Source organism: Artemia sp. Qi Xiang Cuo, chromosome 12, assembly GCF_049724085.1.
Source record: "Artemia sp. Qi Xiang Cuo chromosome 12, ASM4972408v1, whole genome shotgun sequence".
In the NCBI taxonomy this organism is placed as follows: Eukaryota; Metazoa; Arthropoda; class Branchiopoda; order Anostraca; family Artemiidae; genus Artemia; species Artemia sp. Qi Xiang Cuo.
The window spans coordinates 3,240,100-3,262,273 of record NC_142805.1 but is presented as its reverse complement, the minus strand read 5'-3'; the positions used below and the strand labels follow the sequence as shown (position 1 = coordinate 3,262,273).

The 22,174-nt window shown below is 34.3% G+C and overlaps 2 non-coding genes across 2 annotated transcripts; one reads left to right on the top strand and one right to left on the bottom strand.

Annotated features, from left to right (window-relative positions):
- Nucleotides 1–6,971: 6,971 nt before the first annotated feature.
- TRNAI-AAU (transfer RNA isoleucine (anticodon AAU)) lies at nt 6,972–7,045 on the top strand. Its single transcript has one exon. It is a non-coding gene; the product is annotated as a tRNA-Ile (tRNA).
- Nucleotides 7,046–7,386: 341 nt separating this feature from the next.
- TRNAI-AAU (transfer RNA isoleucine (anticodon AAU)) lies at nt 7,387–7,460 on the bottom strand. The gene has a single exon. It is a non-coding gene; the product is annotated as a tRNA-Ile (tRNA).
- Between the last annotated feature and the right edge of the window lie 14,714 nt (nt 7,461–22,174).

Sequence of the window (22,174 nt, the reverse complement as noted above, 5' to 3'; positions counted from 1 at the left end):
TCAGTAAAATAAAAAAAACAAGTTTTTTAAACTGAAAGTAAGGAGCGACATTAAAACTTAAAACGAACAGAAATTATTCCGCATATGAAAGGGGCTGTCCCCTCCTCAACGCCTCGCTCTTTACGCTAAAGTTTTTATTGTTTTAAAAAATAAAGTTGTGAGACAGACTCAAACTTTAGCGTAAAGAACAAGTCATTGAGGAGGGGACAGCAGTATATACCATCTTATGAATTCAGCGACTTTATGTTCCTTCCGGTTCTTCTAGTAGGTAAAACAGGTCATCACACTCGGTCATTACACCTTTGCCGATAGGAACGAGTATAACTTGAGTGATTAGTAGGATTTGAATAAAAGGACTGGTTTTCTTTACACTTCATATTAGTAAGAGACTTGAATTCAAAGAGAATAGTTTTTATTTGCAAGGATATTAGTGGAGAAAAAATGCGAATTTTTTGCGAAAAGGTATTAGCGTAAGGGTATTGCGATGCTTAAGAATGTCTCACGGGTAATTAAAGAATGGGGTGCTTACATCAGATACTTAATAGATTTGACGCGTACAAGTGACATTGCTAGAGTCAAATATATTTGGTGTTGGTGATATTATGACCCTCCAAGCCCCCTGGGGAAAGGGCTGCACAGTGTATCGGTATCGGACGTATTATTTTTGGGCGTATTGGTATCGCAGGTATCTATACAGATTTTTAGTAGCTCGTATAAAAGATATTACTCATATCTACGTTCTTCCTATAAATTCAACCATCAGCAACTTCAAAACGGCACTAAAAACGGCACTTTTGGTGCAATGTCTCAAGTGGAAAAGCTGGGGCTAGTGGACTACCAGCACTTCCGGTTTTTCTGGTATGCGTAATTTCAAAGTTCAATGTCTTTTTTTTTAGTGGTAAACCAAAAACCGAAATGAGGGCAGGAGATAACTTAATTTACTTAGACAATGAACGATATTAATTAGTGATTGATTGTATCAGTGGAGAAAACAAAAGGATTAAACTGATTAACAGTTAAGGTAACCCCAAAGGAGCTGTTAACTGAGGTAATTTGTTATAAATTTGAAAAATACCTAACGACGAATCGGAAATGGTTGATTAACATTTGCAAAAAAGGGACTAATGGGATTTGCGAATCGGAGGAGATGGAGGGGTTATGCACTGTATAATACACAAGTGATATTTTGGAGAATATTGTCAATTTAAATAGGATCTAACAGTCCCCGAGGGGTTTAGTTAAAGTGGGTTGAGTTGCACGAAGGTTCAGTAGTACGAGAGTTCAGTAGCACGGGGGTTCAGTTGTACAGGGTTTCAGTTATACAGGGGTTCAGTTACATGGAGGGATTCAGTTGAACAAGGGGGGGCTTTGGGCAGTGTGTGTCTCTTTAGGCTGTGTGTCTCTTTGGGCAGTTTGAATCTTTATGGTCTGTGTGTGACTCTTTTGGCTGTTTGTGTCGTTTTGGGCTTTGCGTCTCTCTTTGGTCTGTATGTGTCTCTTTGAGCTGTTTGAGTCTTTTAGGTCTGTGTTTGTCTCTGAGTTGTGTTTCTATTTGGCCTGTCTGTGTCTCTTTGAGCTGTTTGTGTCTCTTGAGACTGTGTGTGTCTCTTTGGGCTGTGTGTCTCTTTGAGCTGTTTGAGTCTTTTTGGTCTGTTTGTGTGTCTCTTTGGGCTGTTTGAGTCTTTTTGGTCTCTGTTTGTGTCTCTTTGGGCTGTGTGTGTTTCTTTGGGCTTTGTGCGTCTCTTTGGGCTGTGTGTCTCGGTGGACTGTTTGACTCTTTTTGATCTGTTTGTGTCTCTTTGGGGCTGTTTGAGTCTTTTTTTGGGCTGTGTTTGTCTCTGTGGGCTTCTGTCTCTTTGGGCTGTTTGTGTTTCTTTGGGCTATGTGTGTCTCTTTGGACTGTTTGAGTCATTTTGGTCTTTGTGTCTTTCTTTTGGCTGTTTGTGTCTCTTAGGAGTCGTATGTGCCTCTTTGTGCTATGTGTGTCGATTTGGAGCGTTTTAATATTTTTGTCTGTATTTGTCTGTATGGGAGTTTTTTGGTGTGTGTATGTTTCCTTAGGCTATTTGTTTCTCTTAGAGGCAATGTGTGTCTCTTTGGAGGGATTTGAATCTTTTTGGTATGTATGTGTCTGTATGGTCGTTTTTTTTGTCTTTGGGCGGTGTGTGTGTCTCTTTTGGCTTTGCGTGTCTCTTCGAACTGTGTGTATGTCTCTTTAGCCTGTGTGTGTCTCTTTGGGATGTGTGTGTCTCTTTAGGCTGTATGTCTCTTTGGGCAGTTTGAATCTTTATGGTATGTGTGTGCCTATTTTGGCTGTTTGTGTCTCTTCGGGCTTTGTGTCTCTCTGTTGGATGTGTGCGTCTCCTGTCTCTTTGGGCTGTGTGTCTCTTTGAGCTGTTTGAGTCTTTTTGGTCTGTTTGTGTGTCTCTTTGAGCTGTTTGATCCCTTTTGATCTGTGTTTTGTCTCTTTGGGCTGTTTGTGTCTCTTTGGGCTGTGTGTGTTTCTTTGGGCTTTGCGTGTCTCTTCGAACTGTATGTATGTCTCTTTAGCCTGTGTGTGTCTCTTTGGGCTGTGAGTATCTCTTTAGGCTGTATGTCTCTTTGGGCAGTTTGAATCTTTATGGTCTGTGTGTGCCTATTTTGGCTGTTTGTGTCTCTTCGGGATTTGTGTCTCTCTGTTGGATGTGTGCGTCTCTTGTCTCTTTGGGCTGTGTGTCTCTTTGAGCTGTTTGAGTCTTTTTGGTCTGTTTGTGTGTCTCTTTGACCTGTTTGATTCTTTTTGATCTGTTTGTGTCTCTTTGGGGCTGTTTGAGTCTTTTTTGGGCTGTGTTTGTCTCTTTGGGCTTCTGTCTCTTTGGGCTGTTTGTGTTTCTTTGGGCTATGTGTATCTCTTTGGGCTGTTTGAGTCATTTTGGTCTGTGTGTATTTCTTTAGGCTGTTTGTGTCTCTTTGGGGTGGTTTATGCCTCTTTGGGGTATTTGTGTCTATTTGGGGATTTTTTCTATTTGTGTCTTTTTGGTTCTTTTTTGGCGCGGTTTTTTTTTTGATCTGTGTGTTTCTGGTGGCTGTGTGCGTCTCTTTGGGCTGTGTTTCTATTTGGAGCGTTTTAGTCTTTTTTATATATTTTTTCATCATTTAGCTGGTTTATTCTTTTTTGGGCTGTTTTTTTCTATTGTTGATTGTGTCTCTTTGGGATGTTTGTGTGTCTTTTGGCTGTGTGTGTCTCTTTGGGCTGTTTGAGTCTTCTAGGTCTGTGTGTGTCTCTTTAGGCTGTATGTCTCTTTGGGCAATTTGAATCTTTATGGTCTATGTGTGCCTCTTTTGGCTGTTTGTGTCGTTTTGGGCTTTGTGTCTCTCTGTTGGATGTGTGCTTCTCTTTGGGCCGTGTACGTCTCTTTGAGCTGTTTGTGTCTCTTTGAGCTGTGGGTATCTCTTTGTGATGTGTGTGTCTCTTTAGGCTGTGTGTGTCTCGTTGGACTGTGTGTCTTTTTTGGGGTGTCTGAGTCTTTTTGGTCTATGTTTGTCTCTTTGGGCTGTTTGTGTCTCTTTGAGCTATGTATGTTTCTTTGGGCTTTGTGTGTCTCTTTGAGCTATGTGTCAATACGTTTAAGCAATAAATATCTTTAAGCTTAACCCGTCTTTATTCTTTAGAATAGTTCTATTGTAAGCAAGTATCAAACTCTTTCCTGAAGTCAACTCTTTGATACACAATGCATAAAATTCATTTAAGAAACCATTAAAAAATTGTAAGTAAGTAACAAATTCTTTCTTGAGGTCACCTCTTGGATACACAATACAGAAATTTCATTAAATAAATTATGAAAAAATTGTAAGTAAATAGCAAATTCTTTCTTGAATTCACCAGATGGATAAACAAAAAGACATTTCGTTCAAGAAATTATGACGAAATTCTAAGTAAGTAACAAACTCTTTCTTGAAGTTACCTCATGGATACACAATGCAGAAACTTCATTTAAGAAACTTTGAAAAAAATTGGAAGTAAGTAAGTAACAAATTCTTTCTTGAAGTCACCTCTTGGATACACAATACAGAAATTTTCATTAAAGAAATTATGAAAAAATTGTAAGTAAGTAGCAAATTCTTTCTTGAATTCACCTACTGGATAAACAAAGAAAAATTCTCAGTAAGTAACAATTTCTTTCTTGAAGTCAGCTCTTGGATACACAATTTAATTGACGAAATTACGAAAAAATTGTAATTAAGTAGTAATTTCTCTTTTGAATTAACGTGTTCGATTAGCAAAATACATCTCGTTCAAGATATTAAGACAGAATTCTAAGTAATTAACAAACTCAATAATGTTTACACGAGTTAGGTACACGATGTAGAAATTTAATTCAAGAAATTATGAAAAAAATTATCAGTAAGTAACAATTTCTTTCTTGAAGTCAACTCTTGGATACGCAATACGGAAATTTCATTCAAGAAATTATGAAAATATTTGTAAGTAAGTAACAAACTCTTTATTGATTTCACCTCTTGGATATACAGTACAGATACTTCATTCAAGAAATTTTGAACAAATCGAAAGTAATTAACTTTTTTTCTAATTATCACAAACAATTTTCACTTAGCAAAATTATGTAGATATTAAATTAAATAAATTATTAAAAAATTCTCAGTAAGTAACAATTTGTTTCTTGAAATCAACTCTTGGATGCACACTTTCATTCAAGAAATTATGAAAAAGTTGTAGCTAAGTAGCAATTTCTTTCTTGAACTCACATGTTGGATTAACAAAAATACATTTCGTTCAAGAAATTATGACAAAATTCTAAGTAAGTAACAAACTCTTTATTGTTTACATGACTTAGATACACGATGTAGAAATTTAATTCAAGAAATTATGAAAAAATCGCAAGTAAGTAACTTTTTTCTCTTTATCACAAACAATTTTCACATAGCTAAATGATGTAGAAATTTAATTCAAGAAATTATTAAAAAATTCTCAGTAAGTAACAATTTCTTTCTTGAAGTCAACTATTGGATAGGCAATACGTAAATTTCATTCAAGAAATTATGAAAATATTTGTAAGTAAGTAACAAACTCTTTATTGATTTCACCTCTTGGATTAGCTTGTCACAGTTACATATTATGCAAAATACAATTCTCTCGTTCAAATGTGAAACTTAGGTCCATTCTCTGGTTCAAATGTGGAAAAACCCGTGTGAATGAGTTGAAATAGAACTTTTTTTTCTCTTTATCACAAAAAATTTTCACTTAGCTAAATGATGTAGAAATTTATTTCAAGAAATTATTAAAAAATTCTCAGTAAGTAACAATTTCTTTCTTGAAGTCAAATCTTGGATACGCAATACGGAAATTTCATTCAAGAAATTATGAAAATATTTGTAAGTAAGTAACAAACTCTTTATTGATTTCACCTCTTGGATATACAGGACAGATATTTCATTCAAGAAACTAAGAAAAAATTGCAAGTAAGTAACTTTTTTTTTTCTCTTTATCACAAAAAATTTTTATTAAGCTAATTGATGTAGAAATTTAACTCAAGAAATTTTTAACAAATTCTCAGTAAGTAACAATTTCTTTCTTGAAGTCAACTATTGGCTACACAACGTCATACTTAAATACACGATGTATAAATTAAATTCAAGAAATAATGATAAAAGACTCAGTAATTAACAATTTCTTTCTTGAAGTCATCTTGTGGATACACAATACGGAAATTTCACTCAAGGAATTATGAAAATATTTGTAAGTAAGAAGCAAACTCTTTATTGATTTCACCTCTTGAATAAACAGTACAGATACTTCATTCAAGAAGTTATGAAAAAATCGCAAGTAAGTAACTTTTTTTTGTCTTTATCACAAACAATTTTCACTTAGCTAAATGATGTAGAATTTTAATTAAATAAATTATTGAAAAATTCTCAGTAAGTAACAATTTCTTTCTGGAAGTCAACACTTGCATATGCAATACGGAAATTTCGTTCAGGAAATTATGACAAAATTCTAAGTAAGTAGCAAATTCTTTTAACAAAATCTAAGTGTTAGAGTGATTGGTTGTGGTTTACCTTGTGACAGTTACATTTTCTTGATTTTTCAAAGTTCATTTTGAATTTTTTTCGTTGAAATGCAAGAGTTGGAATATTTCAGTAGTGTTTGGTTGTGGTTTACCTTGTCACAGTTACATTTTTTTGATTGTTAAAAGTTCATTTTGAGTTTTTTTCGTTGAAAAGCAAGAGTTGGAATATTTCAGTAGTGTTTGCTCGTGGTTTACATTGTCACGGTTACATTTTCTTTATTTTTCAAAGTTCATTTTGAATTTTTTTCGTTGAAATGCAAGATTTTGAATATTTCAGTAGTGTTTTGTTGTGGTTTACCTGGTCACATCTACATTTTCTTGATTTTTCAAAGTTCATTTTGAATTTCTTTCGTTGAAATGAAAGAGTTGGAATATTTCAGTAGTGTTTGGTTGTGGTTTACATTGTCACAGTTACATTTACTTGATTTTTAAAAGTTAATTTTGAATTTCTTTCATTGAAATGCAAGAGTTGGAATATTTCAGTAGTGTTTGCTTGTGGTTTACCCTGTCACAGTTACATTTTCTTGATTTTTCAAAGTTCATTTTGAATCATTCAAGAAACGTGATTAAACACGTTTTTAAACTACATGCTATTTGCATGCTTTTCCTTGACACCTGTCCACATGAGCGGGGAGTCCCCGCTGGTTCCTAAACCTTGCAAAAAATTGAGCAGTACGAATAATCCAAAATTTCAACTAAAATAATTTCAAATTACAAATAAATTTAATTAAATAAATTATGAATAAAAAAATTTAGACGGGGTTAGGTGATTTTTCTGCCTACAAAAATTCATAATACTGTTTTTGTTTAGTTAATATTCTTAATGACTTGTTAGCTCATTTGGCTAGAGCGGCGTGCTAATAACGAGAAGGTCGAGGGTTCGATCCCCTCACTATTCTTAATGGCTTGTTAGCTCAGTTGGTTAGAGCGTCGTGCTAATAACGCGAAGGTCGAGGGTTCGATCCCCTCACGAGCCATAATTTTGACATTCGTATGGTAACTCCATAAGTTATTCTAGGGATATATTTTATATCGAGTTAACAAATTTTTATAGGAATCAATACACACACAGACACGACACACAAACAGAATCATAGTGAGAGAGATATCCAAAAGTTGGGTTGATCTAGGGTCACTTAGAGTGGCGCGCCACTCTAAGTGAACCTAGATCAACCCAACTTTTTGGATATCTCTCTCACTATGATTATGTTTGTGTGTCGTGTCTTTGTGTGTATTGATTACTATAAAAATTTGTTAACTCGATATAAAATATATCCCTAGAATAACTTATGGAGTTACCATACGAATGTCAAAACTATGGCTCGTGAGGGGATCGAACCCTCGACCTTCGCGTTATTAGCACGACGCTCTAACCAACTGAGCTAACAAGCCATTAAGAATAGTGAGGGGATCGAACCCTCGACCTTCGCGTTATTAGCACGACGCTCTAACCAACTGAGCTAACAAGCCATTAAGAATATTAACTAAACAAAAACAGTATTATGAATTTTTTTAGGCAGAAAAATCACGTAACCCCGTCTAAATTTTTTTTTTCATAATTTCTTGAATTAAATTTCTTGGTACTTTGAAATTATTTTAGTTGAAAATGTGGATTTTTCGTACTGCTCACTTTTTTGCAATGTGTAGGAACCAGCGGGGACTCCCCGCTCGTTTGGAAAGGTGTCAAGGAAAGGCATGCAAATAGCATGTAGTTTAAAAACGTGTTTAATCACGTTTCTTGAATGATTAAAAATGAACTTTGAAAAATCAATAAAATGTAACTGTGACAGGGTAAACCACAAGCAAACACTACTGAAATATTCCAACTCTTGCATTTCAAGGAAAGAAATTCAAAATGAACTTTGAAAAATCAAGAAAATATAACTGTGACAAGTTAAACCACAACCACACACTACTGAAATATTCCAACTCTTTCATTTCAACGAAATATATTCATAATGAACTTTGAAAAATCAAGATAATGTAACTGTGACAAGGTAAACCACAACCAAACACTACTGAAATATTCCAACTCTTGCATTTCAACGAAAAAAATTCAAAATGAACTTTGAAAAATCAAGAAAATGTACTTTGACATGGTAAACCACAAACAAACACTACTGAAATATTCCAAATCTTTCATTTCAACTAAATATATTCAATATGAACTTTGAAAAATAAATAAATTTTAACTTTGAAAAGTTAAACCACAAGCAAACACTACTGAAATATTCCAACTATTGAATTTCAAAGAAATAAATTCGAAATGAACTTTGAAAAATCAAGAAAATGTAGCTGTGACAAGGTAAACCACAACCAAACACTACTGAAATATTCCAACTCTTGCACTTCAACGAAAAAAATTCAAAATGAACTTTGAAAAATCAAGAAAATGTAACTGTGACAAGGTAAACCACAACCAAACACTACTGAAATATTCCAACTCTTGCATTTCAACGAAAGAAACTCAAAATGAACTTTGAAAAATCAATAAAATGTAACTTTGACAAGGTAAACCACAGCCAAACACTACTGACATATTACAACTCGTGCATTTCAATGATAAAAATTCAAAATGAACTTTGAAAAATCAAAAAATGTAGCTGTGACAAGATCCACCACAACCAATCTCTCTAACACTTAGATTTTGTTAAAAGAATTTGCTACTTACTTACAATTTTTTCATAATTTCTTGAATGAAATTTCCGTATTGCATATCCAAGAGTTGACTTCAAGAAAGAAATTGTTACTTACTGAGAATGTTTTATTAATTTCTTGAATTAAATTTCTACATCGTGTAGATAAGTGAAAATTGGTTGTGATAAAGAGAAAAAAAAAGTTACTTACTTCCGATTTTTTCATAATTTCTTGAATGAATTGTCTGTACTGTATATCCAAGAGGTGAAATCAATAAAGAGTTTTGTTACTTACTTACAAATATTTTCATAATTTCTTGAATTAAATTTCCGTATTGCGTATCCAAGAGTTGACTTCAAGAAAGAAATTGTTACTTACTGATAATTTTTTAATAATTTCTTGAATTAAATTTCTACATCATTTAGCTAAGTGAAAATTGTTTGTGATAAAGAGAAAAAAAAGTTCTATTTCAACTCATTCACACGGGTTTTTCCACATTTGAACCAGAGAATGGACCTAAGTTTCACATTTGAACGAGAGAATTGTATTTTGCATAATATGTAACTGTGACAAGCTAATCCAAGAGGTGAAATTAATAAAGAGTTTGTTACTTACAAATATTTTCATAATTTCTTGAATGAAATTTCCGTATTGCCTATCCAAGAGTTGACTTCAAGAAAGAAATTGTTACTTACTGAGAATTTTTCCATAATTTATTGAATTTAATGTCTAAATTGTGCAGCTAAGTCATGTAAACAATAAAGAGTTTGTTACATACTTAGAATTTTGTCATAGTTTATTGAACGAAATATATTTTTGTTAATCCAACACATGAGTTCCAGACAGAATTTGATACTTAGCTACAATTTTTTTTCATAATTTATTGAATGAAATTGTGTATCCAAGAGTTGACTTCAATAAAGAAATTGTTACTTACTGAGAATTTTTTAATAATTTATTGAATGAAATTTCTAAATCAAGTAGATAAGTGAAAATAGTTTGTGATAATTAGAAAAAAGTTACTTAATTGCGATTTTTTCATAATTTCTTGAATGAAGTATCTGTACTGTATATCCAAGAGGTGAAATCAATAAAGAGTTTGTTACTTACTTACAAATATTTTCATAATTTCTTGAATGAAATGTCTGTATTGCGTATCCAAGAGTTCACTTCAAGAAAAAAATTGTTACTTACTTATAATTTTTTTCATAATTTCTTGAATTTAATTTCTACATCGTATATCTAACTCGTGAAAACAATAAAGAGTTTGTTACTTACTTAGAATTTTGTCATAATTTCTTGAACGAAATGTATTTTTGTTAATCCAACATGTGAATTTAAGAAAGAATTTGCTATTTAGTTACAATTTTTTCATAATTTCTTGAATGAAATTGTGTATCCAAGAGTTGACTTCAAGAAATAAATTGTTACTTACTGAGAATTTTTCTTTGTTTATCCAGTAGGTGAATTCAAGAAAGAATTTGCTACTTACTTACAATTTTTTCATAATTTCTTTAATGAAAATTTCTGTATTGTGTATCCAAGAGGTGACTTCAAGAAATAATTTGTTACTTACTTACTTACAATTTTTTTAATAGTTTATTAAATGAAGTTTCTGCATTTTGTATCAATGAGGTAACTTCAAGAAAGAGTTTGTTACTTACTTAGAATTTTGTCATAATTTCTTGAACGAAATGTCTTTTTGTTTATCCATCTGGTGAATTCAAGAAAGAATTTGCTATTTACTTACAATTTTTTCATAATTTATTTAATGAAATTTCTGTATTGTGTATCCAAGAGGTGACCTCAAGAAAGAATTTGTTACTTACTTACAATTTTTTCATAGTTTCTTAAATGAAGTTTCTGCATTGTGTATCCAAGAGGTGACTTCAGGAAAGAGTTTGTTACTTGCTTACAATAGAACTATTCTAAAGAATAAAGACGGGTTAAGCTTAAATATATTTATTGCTTAAACTTATTGACACATAGCTCAAAGAGACACACAAAGCCCAAAGAAACATACACAGCTCAAAGAGACACAAACAGCCCAAAGAGACAAACATAGACCAAAAAGACTCAGACACCCCAAAAAGACACACAGTCCAACGAAACACACACAGCCTAAAGAGACACACACATCACAAAGAGACACCCACAGCTCAAAGAGACACATACAGCTCAAAGAGACGTACACGGCCCAAAGATAAGCACACATCCAACAGAGAGACACAAAGCCCAAAACGACACAAACAGCCAAAAGATTCACACACAGACCATAAAGATTCAAACTGCCCAAAGAGACATACAGCCTAAAGAGACACACACACAGACCAAATAGACTCAAACAGCCCAAAGAGACACACATAGCCCAAAGAAACACAAACAGCCCAAAGAGACAGAAGCCCAAATAGACAAACACAGCCCAAAAAAGACTCAAACAGCTCAAAGAGACACAAACAGATCAAAAAGACTCAAACACTCCAACGATATACACAGCCCAAAGAGACGCACAAAGACCAAAAAAAAAAACCACGCCCATACAGACACATACAGACCAAAAGATTCAAAATTCCCAAAGATACACACATAGCCAAAAGAGGCAAACACGACCCCTAAGAGACACAAACATCCAAAAGAAAGACACACAGACCAAAATGACTCAAACAGCCCAAAGAGACACACATAGCCCAAAGAAACACAAACAGCCCAAAGAGACAGAAGCCCAAAGAGACAAACACAGCCCAAAAAAGACTCAAACAGCCCCAAAGAGACACAAACAGATCAAAAAGAATCAAACAGGTCAAAGAGACACACAAACAGACCAAAAAGACTCAAACAGCTCAAAGAGACACACAGCCCAAAGAGACAAGAGACGCACACATCCAACATAGAGACACAATTCCCTAAGAGACAAAAACAGCCAAAAGAGTCTCACACAGACCATAAAGATTCAAACTGCCCAAAGAGACATACAGCCTAAAGAGATACTCACAGCCCAAAGAGACACACACAGGCTAAAGAGACATACACACAGTTCGAAGAGACACGCAAAGCTCAAAGAAACACACACAGCCCAAAGAGACACAAACAGCCCAAAGAGACAAAACACAGATCAAAAGGACTCAAACAGCTCAAAGAGACACACAAACAGGCCAAAAAGACTCAAACAGCTCAAAGAGACACACAGCCCAAAGAGACAAGAGACGCACACATCCAACAAAGAGACACAAAGCCCAAAGAGACACAAACAGCCAAAAGAGGCACACACAGACCATAAAGATTCAAACTGCCCAAAGAGACATACAGCCTAAAGAGACACTCAGATCACAAAGAGACACACACAGAATAAATATGAAGACAAGCATTGCGAATATAAACGAAACCACAAACGAGAAAAACCCCCCCCCAAACGAGAAACAACACGCCCATATAGACCCCTACATACAACAAAGAGAAAAATACCTCAAAAGAGACACACATTGCATCTAAGAGACACAAATAGCCAAAGGAAACATACACAGACCAAAAAACGCCCATACAGACACATACAGACCAAAAGATTCAAACGCCCCAAAGCGACACACATAGCCCAAAGAGGCACATACGACTCCTAAGAGACACAAACAGCCAAAAGAAAGACACACAGACCAAAATGACTCAAACAGTCCAAAGAGACACACATAGCCCAAAGAAACACAAACAGCCCAAAGAGACAGAAGCCCAAAGAGACACACATAGCCCAAAGAAACACAAACAGCCCCAAAGAGACACAAACAGATCAAAAAGAGTCAAACAGTCCACCGAGACACACAGCCCAAAGAGACGCACAAAGCCCAAAGAAACACACACAGCCCAAAGAGACACAAACAGAGACCAAAAAGACTCAAACAGCCCAAAGAGACACATAAACAGACCAAAAAGACTCAAACAGCTCAAAGAGACACACAGCCCAAAGAGACACACACAGTCTCAAGAGACACAAACAGCTCAAAGAGACACAGACAGGCCAAAGAGAAACACAACTCAGAGACAAACACAGACCTAAAAGACTCAAACAGCTCAAAGAGACACATACAGACCAAAGAGAGACGCAAAGCCCAAAACGACACAAACAGCCAAAAGAGGCACACACAGACCATAAAGATTCAAACTGCTCAAAGAGACACACAGCCCAAAGAGACACACACTGCCCAAAGTCCCCCCTTGTTCAACTGAATCCCTCCATGTAACTGAACCCCTGTATAACCGAAACCCTGTACAACTGAACCCCTGTACTACTGAACTCTCTTACTACTGAACCTTCGTGCAACTCAACCCAATTTAACTAAACCCCTCGGGGAACGTTAGATCCTATTTAAATTGACAATACTCTCCAAAACATCACTTGTGTATAATACAGTGCATAACCACTCCATCTCCTCCGATTCGCAAATCCCATTAGTCCCTTTTTTGCAAATGTTAATCAACCATTTCCGATTCGTCGTTAGGTATTTTTCAAATTTATAACAAATTACCTCAGTTAACAGCACCTTTGGGGTTACCTTAACTGTTAATCAGTTTAATCCTTTTTTTTCTCCATTGATACAATTAATCACTAATTAAAATCGTTCAGTGTATATGTAAATCAAGTTATCGCCTGCCAGCATTTCGGTTTTCTGGTTTACCACTAAAAAAAAGACATTGAACTTTGAAATTACGCATACCAGAAAAACCGGAAGTGCTGGTAGTCCACTAGCCCCAGCTTTTCCACTTGAGACATTGCACCAAAATTGCCGTTTTTAGTTCCTTTTTGAACTTGCTGATTTTTTAATTTATAGGAAGAACGTAGATATGAGTAATATCTTTTATAAGAGCTACTAAAAATATTTATATATACCTGCGATACCAAAACGCCCAAACATAATACGTCCGATACCGATACACTGTGCAGCCCTTTCCCCAGGGGACTTGGAGGGTCATAATATCACCAACACCAAATATATTTGACTCTAGCAATGTCACTTGTACGCGTCAAATCTATTAAGTATCTGATGTAAGCACCCAATTCTTTAATTACCCGTGAGACATTCTTAAGCATCGCAATACCCTTACGCTAATACCTTTTCACAAAAAATTCGCATTTTTTCTCCACTAATATCCTTGCAAATAAAAACTATTCTCTTTGAATTCAATTCTCTTACTAATATGAATTGTAAAGAAAACTATTCCTTTTATTCAAATCCTAATAATCAATCAAGTTATACCCGTTCCTATCGGCAAAGGTGTAATGACCGAGTGTGATGACCTGTTTACCTACCAGAAAAACCGGAAGGAACGTAAAGTGGCTGAATTCAATAGATGGTATATACTGACAGCCCCTTTCATATACGGAATAATTTCTGTTCGTTTTAAGTTTTAATGTCGCTCCTTACTTTCAGTTTAAAAAACTTGTTTTTTTTATTTAATTTCTGATCGTTTTTTAGTTAATGCAGCTTTTATTTGTATAAAAATTTTACTTTTCTTTTGCTAAATGGATGTCTTTACAAATTAACTTACGTAACTAACTTCTATATTCGTATATTTTTCTTCTGGCAACAAATACAAAGTTGCAGATTTTTGCAGATATGAGCTTGAAACCTATCTAATAGGGTTTTCTGATACGCTGAATCTGACGGTGAGATTTTGATTAAAATTTTTTCACTTGTAGGGGATGTTTCCACCCTCTTTAAAAATTCGAGTAAATTTTCTCAGGCTCGTAGCCTTTGATGAGTAATACTAAACTTAATAAAATTTATATATTTAGGATCAGCATTATAAACACATTCTTTTGATATATTTATTGACATCAAAATTTCGTTTTTAAAAGTTTCGATTACTATTGAGCAGTATCGCTTGTTTTTTTATTGTTTTTTTTATTACGTATATGTTATTACTTATATGAATGGGTTCTCCACTTAGTCAATACCAAGCACTTTACTTTAAAAGTTAAAAAAAATTTTGATTCAGAAACCCCTTAATCACAAAGGCCTTTTAATTAGAATAGATAGCTCTTTTGAAAGCTCTAAAAAAAAACTGTAGCTTAAAGAGCGAGGTATTGACTTGGGTGAGAACCCCCTCACATACGTTATAATTTCTGTTCGTTTTAAGTTCTAATATTCCTTCTTACATTTCAGTTGAAAAAACTTGTTTTTTTTTATTTAATTTCTGATCGTTTCTTAAATAATGCTTGGACCTCCGGCGCCCCCTTCATAGAACTGTCCCTTACCCCAAAGAAACATCCTCCACGGAAATATTCTCCAGAGTAACCCCCTCCTCTAGCCCCCCCCTCCAGAAAAAATCATTACTGAAAATGGTTGTATACTTCCGATTTTAAAATAAATAATGCTGGCAAGTCCGGCGCCCCCTTCATGGCAATTTCCCTTCCCCCATGAAAACTTCCTTCATGAACAGATCCTCCAACATAACCCCCGGGCCACCCTTCCCCACCACCACCAGAAAAAAAAAAAACATAAAAAATAGGTTAAATACAAAAAAACCAAAACTATAATTTTACATAGGGTAAAATTCAAATATTTTATACCAACCTCAGGGAACTTAGGGGGATTAAGTCATCCTAAAAGACATATTTATCATATTTTCGACCATGCTGAACAAAATGGCTATCTCAAAATTTTGATCGGGTGACTTTGGGAAAAAAATAAGCGTGGGAGGGGGCCTAGTTGCCCTCCATTTTTTTTGGTCACTTAAAAAGGGCAATAGAACTTTTAATTTCCGTACCAATGAGCCCACCCACGATATTCTAGGACCACTGGGTCGATACGATCACCCCTGGGAAAAAAAAAAACAAAAACAAACAAACAAACAAACAAACAAACAAATAAACACGCATCCGTTATCTTTCTTCTGGCAAAAAATGTAAAATTCCACATTTTTGTAGATAAGAGCTTGAAACCTCTACAGTAGGGTTCTCTGATACGCTGAATATGATGGTGTGATTTTCATTAAGTTTCTATAACTTTTATGGGGTCTTTCCTCCTTTTTTAGAAAATCAGCCAAATTTTCTCAGGCGCGTAACTTTTGATGGGTAGCACTAAACTTTTTTTGATGAAAGTTATATTTTTGAAATCAGCATTGAAATCTGATTCTTTTGATATATCTATTGGTATCAATAACCCGTTTTCTAGAGTTTCGGTTACCATTGAGCCGGGTCGCTCCTTACTTACAGTTCGTTACTACGAACTGTTTGATTCAGTGTGAAGCAATATTTTATGATCGACGTTGAAATCCACAAATAGAATGATGAATGATTCGGGGAACTTTCTACTGGTTTAATCGAGGGAGGCTTCAAGGTAGTTGGTTATTCAGCCATTCCATGGATTTTGTATGGCACAAGCAATGATGCACTTAATTTGAGAGGTTCGACCTGACCCACAGAACATATTTGTCGTCTGAGTCTCGGGAGTTTAAGTACACATATGTTCTATAGCAGGGTAGTTAGATAACGACACTCCCTTCACTACAGGAGGCAATACGCCTTTGAAACCTGGGTCTCGACCCGGTTTTCAGAGTCCATTCCCATAACAGCCAAGGCCCAACGTGTTCCTACACAATTGACAAAAGTCTAGAAGAATAGGAAGACAAATCTTAGACGCAGAATGAGAACATTGGAAGATGCGCTAATGACAGTGGTCAATTATAGTACTGAAGCATGGGCGCTTCGAAAGACAGATGAAGATTTCTTAGAGATTTATCAGAGGATATACCCAAGGATGGTTTTTACGTACCGGTTTTACAGACCGCATGTCAAACACCAAGATGTAATAAAAGTGTGGTTTGATTCCAATTTCTAGGTTTATAATAAAATAAAGGTTCGGATGACTCAGACACGTTTTACAGGTGAAAAATGAGACTTCCAAAGATTATGCTTGTTTTTTGCCATGTATCTGGGGTCAAACGAAAATCAGGTCGTAACCGAATGGAGATGGAAGGGGTCACAAAGAAAGTTATATAGGAAATCAAACCTTCATGGGAAGTATACAGAGTGAAGCCTTGAATAGATTGGGATAAAAGAAAAGCTTGAGCAGCTGTGTTGGTTTGTAGTAATAAAGGAAAAATTCCTTGCAAATTAATGGCTTATAGCTGAAGTCCCGAGTATAACTTAGAATGTTTAGAAGATGGAGAGACACAATCTTAGACTCATCGGAGTCAATGTTTGCTGAGGCTGCAGGGTCCAAGTCGGGAGTAAATTTATTAAAGAGGAAGGAGTATTGAGAGTTAAAGTTGTTTGGGTAAGTGAGGAGGCTCGAGTGTGTGGTTGATCTCATGGAAATTGGAGCTGGATGAAGGGAGTGTCAGACTAGGTCAATATGTCAGTAGCAATGCACTGGCCAAGAATGTCCTTTCAATGCTGGCCTGTCATAGGGGAGAGGATTGTCATCTCCTTGAAAAATTCAAGGACTTAATAAATCCTAGCCAAAAACAAGTTTAACGAGGTTGAACTTCTTCCCAATTACTCATTGTTTAGGGAGCGCACGTCCCCTCTCAACGTTTTAACAGGAGAAGCTTCGAAAATTCATTGGTATTCCCTAAAATACATGGAATGTAAGATGAAAAAGAGGTGGATATTTTTTTGAAAAGAAGAAGTTTTAGGAAGCAGGTTGACTTTCACCCTAAGGTTTAAATATTTTCTTTTTTACCCTAGAGCACGTATGACTTTCTACAGAAGCATTTAAAAAAAAGGAGGCAAAAATTACTTCTTTTGTTTGCAAATACCAAAAATACAATATTTTCTAAGGAGATGCATACCATTTGTGATTTTCAAGTTAGCCCCAGAAAGGAGGATGTGCACCCCCTTTATTTCAAAGCCATGTTTCTATATTTCTCTCAAAGACAGATTGAAGTCGACCAGAAATTTTTTTAGCGAATATATTGCTGATTAGATACCGACTTGTCAGACTTAACAGTGGACATCAAGGGCATATCCAGGATTTTGTTCGGGGTGGCGGGGGGGGTGAGATGGGGATTTTGGGGGATCTTTTACACAGAAAACGTCAAAAAATTGTTTATATGTATTTTTCTTAAGTTTTTGCGAGTCGGACAAAAATTTCGAGGTGAGTGCAAACTCGGCAACAACCCCCCCCCCCCCCCTGGATACAGCCTTAAAAGACACCCTATAGAAGCATACAAAACATTTAATTACTTTGAAATCTTACAATCACGGAACCTCAGATGGCATAAGCAATCACTATATTTGCAAACTAGATGCTTTGAACCGTTCACATTCAACGATTAACTATGGTCATAGTCATAGCAGCACCAATTAGTTGGCGCTGCTATGACTATGACCAAATGACAATGACTATGACGATAAATTCCGTCATTAGCCTTCATATTCAACGATAAATGCTGGTTCTACAACATTGAAACATTATGATCAGGCCAAACCTAGTTTTAGAGACAAGTTATTTTTAATTTGATTTATCGGCCATGATTGTATGTCGTGTATTCAGCTTAGGGTCAATTGCCTTCCAATCCAGAGAAGGCAGAAGGTGTTCGACAAAAAGATAGTTGATCCTGATGGGCGGTATGTGTGTCCCTTTTGTAAAGATGAGAATGAAGAGTTGGACCCTTTTCTCCGAAAGTTCCCGGTGCTCTTTGATTTAAAGGAAAAACATTTACATGGGATTGATTTGTTGCTTCCTGTTATTCTACAAAGCAGTAACCTAACCACAATGTTTCGAGTTGGTGTGAACATAGATAAATGCTTAGAAAGAAGAAAAAGTTTATAAAAGAAATTTATTTTGTCTCAAGATTAAGTATTTTTTTTTTTGCTTTGTATTCTATTTCTTTGTAATTTGTTCTATTGGTGATTTCCTTGTCTTTATAAACTTTTATGGGTATATGTTCCTTGGGCTTTTGAAATAAACTGATCTATCTATTTGTCCATCTATTCAACGATGAAGTTTAGTTCACTAATTGCGAGAATGTTAATTTATCTTTGCATGTAAACAGTAAAGAAATACCCAGACATACAATCATTTGCTCTATTAATCTCATCAACCTCAAAATGAGTTAAAATTTCAAAAGAGCGAAGATTGGCTACACCTCTGGCCATCAAAATTCATTCACCTAATAGCTTTTTATGACAGTTGCCTCATCATTTCGACCACAAACGCAAATAAATGTTTGGAATATTCAACTTAAAGTAACATTGTCAGTTTAATTCTACTACACCATAAGAAACTTACTTACCTAACTTTACTAGTTTTGTTTGCCAGGTAAACAGACTTTTAAGAGATTTCAGTTCAATTTAATTCAAACATTATACTGACCTCCGAAACTAAAGAGTATGAAAAGAAAAAGATTATTATTATTACAGAAAGTTATTATTAATTGTTATAGAAAAACTTATTTTTTCCTGAGAGCTATTTCCTTAGTTCTAGAGGTTAGATAATCTCGGCTAGTCCAGAATGTGTTACATAGCATATGACCATGGCGATGAAGTTTTTCCGCCCATGTGGCGCTTTTGTCTAAATGTCTGTTTTCAAGGTTACTTCTCCCTCCTATGTCAAATTTTGGGTATCTCAAAATTTGCAGCTTTTTATTTAGGTTTTGGGATAGAATTCCAGGTAAGTGAAACACAAGAAAGAATCACTTTACTGAAGAAACACACAAAGTGAATGTATCGAGAGAACAACCGCCTCTCTTTCAGCGCGAACAAAATAATATAAACAAGTAAAATACCGAAGAAAAAGCCAAAAAACAAACGTGGTCGTTAGGTATTTGATTTTAATTCTTATAATTTTGTATTTTATTGAATTTTATTTATATTTTAATTTTTTGGCTTGTTTTTTCATTGGTTTTGTTGACTTTACGCGTTCATTTCTTGTTTTTGTCTTCGGAATTTTCCTTGTCTATATTTTGTTCGCGCTGAAGAAGAAAGGCGGTTTTTCTCTCGAAATATTTGCTTTGTGTGTTTCTTCAGTATTTTCGTTTAGCCTTTAGAAAACCCATTTTGACCTGTTTCTCTCTGTGCACTCGGATATAATCAGCTTAGCCTGAGTAAGATAAACTACAATGGAGGTAGATTTTAATTTAATATTTATAGTTGATTAGGTTAGGTATTTAATATAATGCGTTCTGGGCGGCCTGCTTTCCTTAATTCTCCGTTGTAGTTTCCATAATTTTGTTACTAAAGTATCACATTTTAATCAAATTTAGGCATATTTCATTGTGATTAACCTAACTTCAGTCTTTGAGTGTAGTCGGTATAACACGTAAGTACCCCAAGGTGATATGTGAAGCTATAGAAGGTGCTGCACTGTGGGCCCTCACGCCCTATTTAGTGAAGTTTATAACGTAGATAGAGAATCTGCAGAAGGATTGGGCGGTCCATATCACATCCTAATAGGTAAAAAAAATTCATTAATTATGCAGTGACTATTTGTTCATAATTAATTCATTAATTATGCAGTGACTATAAAATAAAAAAATCATTAATTATGCAGTGCCTATTTAAGGACAATTTCTACAGCTAAACACATTGCCTTTGAAAAGAATGGTGTCCCAGCGGAAATGGAGCTTGGCACCGTGTCACGATCCCAACACAGTTTTACAATTATTTTTTTTTCCACCCAGATGGATGGAAATCCTGGACAAAATCTATTGCAAGATGTCGTCACCAAAACGAATAATCCTTGGATTATAGTAATTTTGTTTTATTCATTCTTATGAAACTAATTTTTTTGACCAGGGATAATAGTTCTTTCCAGATTTTTTTTTTTTTTTTTTTTTTTTTTTCTGAGACAAGAAACGCAACTGAAAATATGATCGTTTCGCAATATAAAAACATTCAGGTGCTGAATAATTTCTTAGACCACACTGCTTTTCCATTAAAAACAAAAAAAAATTTTTTAAACACGAAAAACGGGTTTTAATTTTCTAACAAGCAGTGAACTACTTTTTTTTTTTTTTTTTTTTTTTTTTTTTTTTTTTTTTTTTTTTTAATGGAAAAGCAGTGTGGTATAAGAAATTATTTACGTCTAGCCTACGGGTGGCAAAAGACCAATTCAATTTTATTATTTTTGAATTTAGCAAAAAAAAATGCCAATATAATTACACAACAAAAGTTTTTAGAAAAGTGCAAAGTAAATAAACTAATTCCAAAATCGTTTCGTTATAATTATCATTTAAATACATATATTGAAGAAAAGCACACGAGAAAGGTAAATTTACTAAACTTAAACCATGTGCTGAAAGATAAACGTAAAAGTAGTTCACTGCTTGTTAGAAAATTAAAACCCGTTTTTCGTGTTTAAAAAAATTTTTTTTGTTTTTAATGGAAAAGCAGTGTGGTCTAAGAAATTATTTACGTCTAGCCTACGGGTGGCAAAAGACAAATTCAATTTTATTATTTTTGAATTTAGCAAAAAAGCATGCCAATATAATTACACAACAAAAGTTTTTAGAAAAGTGCAAAGTAAATAAACTATTTCCAAAATCGTTTCGTTTTAATTATCATTTAAATACATATAATGAAGAAAAGCACACGAGAAAGGTAAATTTATTAAACTTAAACCATGTGCTGAAAGATAAACGTAAAAGTAGTTCACTGCTTGTTAGAAAATTAAAACCCGTTTTTCGTGTTTAAAAAAATTTTTTTTGTTTTTAATGGAAAAGCAGTGTGGTCTAAGAAATTATTTACGTCTAGCCTACGGGTGGCAAAAGACCAATTCAATTTTATTATTTTTGAATTTAGCAAAAAAACATGCCAATATAATTACACAACAAAAGTTTTTAGAAAAGTGCAAAGTAAATAAACTAATTCCAAAATCGTTTCGTTTTAATTATCATTTAAATACATATAATGGAGAAAAGCACACGAGAAAGGTAAATTTACTAAACTTAAACCATGTGCTGAAAGATAAACGTAAAAGTAGTTCACTGCTTGTTAGAAAATTAAAACCCGTTTTTCGTGTTTAAAAAAATTTTTTTTGTTTTTAATGGAAAAGCAGTGTGGTCTAAGAAATTATTTACATCTAGCCTACGGGTGGCAAAAGACCAATTCAATTTTATTATTTTTGAATTTAGCAAAAAAACATGCCAATATAATTACACAACAAAAGTTTTTAGAAAAGTGCAAAGTAAATATACTAATTCCAAAATCGTTTTGTTTTAATTATCATTTAAATACATATAATGAAGAAAAGCACACGAGAAATGTAAATTTACTAAACTTAAACCATGTGATGAAAGATAAACGTAAAAGTAGTTCACTGCTTGTTAGAAAATTAAAACCCGTTTTTCGTGTTTAAAAAATTTTTTTTTGTTTTTAATGGAAAAGCAATGTGTCTAAGAAATTATTTACGTCTAGCCTACGGGTGGCAAAAGAACAATTCAATTTTATTATTTTGAATTTAGCAAAAAAACATGCCAATATAATTACACAACAAAAGTTTTTAGAAAAGTGCAAAGTAAATAAACTAATTCCA